General features: G+C 52.7%; 1 long non-coding RNA gene across 1 annotated transcript; it reads left to right on the plus strand.

The window, feature by feature from the left end:
- The first annotated feature begins 2309 nt into the window (after positions 1 to 2309).
- On the plus strand, positions 2310 to 4755 carry LOC123181039 (uncharacterized). The gene is made up of 2 exons (XR_006491460.1): positions 2310 to 3145; positions 3916 to 4755. It is a non-coding gene; the product is annotated as an uncharacterized lncRNA (long non-coding RNA).
- Positions 4756 to 5145: the final 390 nt, after the last annotated feature.

Below are 5145 nucleotides of genomic sequence, written 5' to 3' on the forward strand. Positions count from 1 at the left end.
GTCGCGGTCGCGCCGGAGCCGACCCGCAAGGACCCAGAAGGGACCCTACGGGCCCAGATCTGGGCCGGGGACGCGCCCCCGGCCGGCCAGCACCACCGGACCACCCCGCCGCCAAGAGGCGGCACCACTACGGCGAGCACCGCCGGCCTCCACACCAGGACACCGGACCGCCACCGGCCGAGGCGCACCGCCGCCGGCCATCACCGCCCGAGCAGGGGAGGACCGCGCGCGGGGAAGGGCAAGCCCACCGCCGCCAGCATCACGCGGCCGAGGACCGGCGGCGCAGGCTGACGGCGGCGGGAGGAGGGATGGGCGCGGGGAGGGGCTGGAGGCGCGCGGAGGAAGGGCCCCCGGCCGCCTCGCTCGGGGAGGCGGCGCGGGGGTACGGGGGCGCGGAGGAGGGATGGGGGGAGGAGAAGGGGAACGGGGGGAGGGGGGCTGGCGGCTCCGGCGGGCTCCGGCCGCCGCGGCGGCGGCTCCGCGCAGGGGAGCCGGCGGCGGCGGCAGGGAAACCCTAGGGAGCGGGGGCTCTGCTTTGTCCAAATCCCTCGTCCGCCGCCTTCGGGGCGACCCATTTCGTCCTCGGTCGTCCCTTTGGGTCGGCGCGGACAAAAAAGTTGGCCCAACGCGCCGACCCAAACGGACGTGCGTCCGCTTTCGTCCGCCTGCCGACCCATTCCCGGTCCATTTTTTAGCCGGATTTGCGTCGGCGCGGACACGAGACGGACGCGCGCGCTCCCCTCTTTCCTCACCGGGCCGGCTGGTCGGTGGCACATTGGATTGGCCGCTCCACATCAAACAGCACACCCTCGCCCGCCTGCTTCGTCGCCGACGCCGCCGGCCATTTTTTGCGATAAAATGGATACATAGATAGTTCTAGCATACACAGATAAAAGAAAAGACCACTACTCGTCGCTTTTTGACTCCGACTCGGTAATGTCCTTCTCCGACGTCTGAATGTAGGCGTCAGCATGCTGCTCGTCTTCAAAGTCCCAACCTGACGTTTCTCGTAGCTTCAGTTTCAATTGAGCAGCCTGCTTCCGCGAACGCTTGTCCTCCCGATAGGTGGCTCGCTCCGTCCTCCTCGTGTCCCTCTCCAACCTCCTTTGCTTGTAGAACTGGCGCTCGTCGACGATGTCCTGCGGGAAGCGTTCGCGCCACACCACCATGGCTTCCACGTCCATCTCGGCGATGGCGAGGCGACGCTGCCGCCTCCGGTGGACACGACAATCCTCGTCGGTGAAAAGCCACAGGAGAGGTGCCAGATCCTGCGCCCGCTGGCTCGACACGTCGGGAAAATTCATATCCCGACGAGGCCTCAGGAGGCGTCACGCCGCCGCGTCGTGCGCGCGGGCCGCCTCCTCTACGATGTCGAAGGTGCTGAGGATGAGACGTTTCTCGCGAAACCAGAACTCGGAGGAGAAGGCGCCGGAGCGGCGCTCGTGGACTCCGCGAAAATCCGAAGCGCCCAGCCGACGGATCGACATGGTGGCGCAGAGGCGAGACGAGTGGGCGGCGGACAACGAGCCGGGCAGAGTGCGGAGGGAGCGCCTTCTTATAACGAGCGCCGGCCGCGGCGCGCGCGCTGGAGCGCCAAAACCAGCGCGCGCTAGGCCGCTTTCCCCCGCGCGCGAACCTTTCCCGCGCGCTGGAGCGCCAAAACCAGGGCAACGGCATGGCCGCTGGCATGATCTAAAGCGTGCACGGTCGGCCCGTTGGGCGCACTGCCGACCCAAAACCAAAACTAAAAAAGGGCGGACGGCGGGCGGACGGCCGACCCAAACGGACAAAAAACGGACAAAAATACCTTTAGCTTGGGTCGGCTCGTTGGAGTTGCTCTTAGTAAACAATAGCTACGGCTAAAGTATGTTCATTTGTCAGCAGCGGCGGAGATCTCATGGCTAGGTAGGCCGGCCGGCCATGACACTTCGTGATTGCTCGATGGAGTTATTTGTTTTTTGTTGCATGCTCAATGGAGCTCGTCGATTTTACACACTTGGGCACCAAACAATGCCTAAAATTTCAGCATCTTGCTCGCAATCGAACATATAAATCACGCTGGGCAACCCGCCGTTCTGGAGGCCTTCCCGTGCGCATCGCTCGCTGGCCGTCCGATGGGCTAGCTCGCTCGTTTTTCACCGTTCGATTTTACTATTCACTGCTCGATTTTGTTACATCTACAACTCTTTTGCCAGGTGATTGCCACTGGGCCCATGTAATTACTGATCCACGCGGCAGTGAAGCGCTCGATCGACTCGAACATATAAATCACGCTGGGCAACCCGCCGTTCTGGAGGCCTTCCCGTGCGCATCGCTCGCTGGCCGTCCGATGGGCTAGCTCGCTCGTTTTTCATCGTTCGATTTTACTATTTACTGCTTGATTTTATTACATCTACAACCCTTTTGCCAGGTGACTGCCACTGGGCCCATGTAATTACTGATCCACGCGGCAGTGAAGCGCTCGATCGACTGAGTCCGTAGCAAACGACGCTCCCGGTGAAAAAAACCCTAGATCGAGAGGTAAAAAGAGATCGCCTCCTCCTCACTCCTCCCACACCCAGCGGCGCCTCCTCCCTCCTCCCACGACCTCCTTCCATGGCCGCACCTCACTGCCTTGACACCACCTCCTCCCCTTATCGGCAGCGCCTCCTTCCTCCTCCCAGGACCTCCTTTCATGGCGGTGCCCCGACCTAACCGATCTTCCTCGTCTTCAGTCAAGGACCCGATCGGCTGGAGCAGTTGGAGAGTAGTGACTGATGCCGGCCAGAGAAGGCAGGGAGCAGCGGACGCCAGAGAGGGAGGCGGCTCGTCGTGGACCGGCCATGGCGCTGGCGCTGCTGACTCCCACCGGCCTCCTTCGTCTCCCAGCCACAGCCTGCTCCAACCCCTCCCTCTGATGTGGTGTGGTGGGAGAAGGAAGAAGAGCAGGAAGGCAGGGAGCAGCGGATGCCAGAGAGGGAGGCGACTCGGCGTGGACCGGCCATGGCGCTGGCGCTGCTGACTCCCACCGGCCTCCTTCGTCTCCCAAACACAGCCTGCTCCAACCCCTCCTATGATGTGGTGTGGTGGGAGAAGGAAGAAGAGCAGGCATGCTCTCTGTCTACATCCAGCGCCACACGGCTAGATCGACGGGTCTAAACTATGGGTGAGCTCCTCCACTGCCTGATAAATTCCTTTTCTGCTCTATCTTTTTCCCTTCCAATTCATGTAAATTGAAACTTTGAAATCAACCAGTATCTAATGCCTATAATCCATGGAAAGAAGTGGTCTTGAAGTGTGAAACTCAAGCCGGCAATTGGATACCAATTTGCCTACTTATTTATACCTTCAAATATTAGTCAAAGACTAATTAAGTCACCGTTTCTTAATTTTTCTATTCCTTATTTATACCTCCAAACAGTACAGAATATCAGGAGTTGAACTATAAATGTCTGCTTATGATTAATGGATCACCAAAAATATGGAGAATTGATTTATTTGCATTTTCATGTTTCTTCAACTGTATGTACCATTGCAGAGAAGAGGCAAAGTAATAGACATTTTATTTCTGATTTATGTATATAATTGTTTAATTTGAAGGTACCATTCTATCTCAGATGTAGTACATTGTGTGTATGAATCATGGTGAATGTCAAGCCTACTTAGGTCATACCCAAGTAAGGTCAGTATAGATGTATAATGCTTATAAAATGTGGTGCTCTAATATAACTTTGTTCCTCAATTGGGAATTATGTTTTTCTATAGTTAAAGTGCATGTGTGTTGCTGTGATGTATATAAGTGAAAGGGAACAAAAAGGAATGGGAGAAGGGAGCTTCTTGCTTTTCTTTTTCCCTTTTGTTTCTGTTTGATAATTACTTTTATTCTTTTGGTGCTACTTGGACGTTTCTAAGGTCTGTTTTTTTGTTTTCTTTCAGAATACAGAAAGAATAAGCTTAGAATCTGCTGCGCTGTGCATGGCTGTTGAAGTTCAGCATTGCTATGATGTGTATGGTTTCTCTGTTTTCCTCATATCGCCCTATTCCCAATTTTACAAACTGCTATGTGACGCACAGTGGCCACGCCACACACTGGTGAGATTCAAGGTGCAGTCGAGCAAGAGTCAGTTCGAGGTGAGGCGTGTCACGTCGATCTCCTGCTGCTCACCAGTGAGGCTCGCTGACAAACGGCCAGATCCACACGAGGTGGATGTCACACACACGGCACTCTCCCCTCGATCCTTTCTCTTTCCTACAACTACTATGTCTTGTACCTTGTTATATTGCTCTTTCATCCATGGGGATAAAGATGTTAACTCAGTTTGATAATGGAGTCACAGATTTGTATCTGATAATTCTTGAAAATCAGATTGAAACATCCATACTAATTTGTTGGTTTGTCTCAACCAGTAATTCAATGTAAACCTATTAACATGAATTTTATGGGTATACATTGTCTCCTCCTATGCCAATTATTTTCTCCAGATTAGTTGTATCATAACTTTCAAGAAGGTTACAAACCTAGCAATGAATGAGACTATCATTATGATTGAAGATAACTTACCGTTACAATTGTTTCTTTTGAAGTTTTACTGTTTATGGAGGTGACAATGCTAGATATATACATCTGTATCATGGCACTTCTCCAGCAAACAAAAGCTCGGCAGCCATCTACTTTCAGAGAGTTTGAAAACGTACTATCACGCTAACTCAGTTATCCAGATTAATGGTAAGTGTGTATTTTCTTGTATACCGATCTACAGAATTACAATTGAGATCTCTACCTCCTCTATTTCCCTTTTGTCATCTTTTCTGGCTTTTATTCTACTACTCAAAATGTTTGACTATTCAATTATAAACGTCATGCTGCAGTGCTTACTTTCTTACTCCCTTTAGACATGATTTCCCTGTCCAAACATTCAGTTGAACCGACACTAGCAATATGTTCAGCTGAACTTGCAGAAGGGGAGAGGTACTGAAGGAACATCTTATGTATTTTTGGTTTGATATTCTTTGGGTACATAACTATCCATTTATTAAAAACTATATTTCATGGACAATTTAAGGATGATAATTTTTTTTTAACAAATGGAAGTAATGCATGGTACCGTGTAAAAATGAAAGGTACCTGAAGCAGTGGACACAACCATTCCTTGTTAACTCCAAGAT

This window comes from Triticum aestivum, chromosome 1D (genome assembly GCF_018294505.1).
Source record: "Triticum aestivum cultivar Chinese Spring chromosome 1D, IWGSC CS RefSeq v2.1, whole genome shotgun sequence".
Classification (NCBI taxonomy): Eukaryota; Viridiplantae; Streptophyta; class Magnoliopsida; order Poales; family Poaceae; genus Triticum; species Triticum aestivum.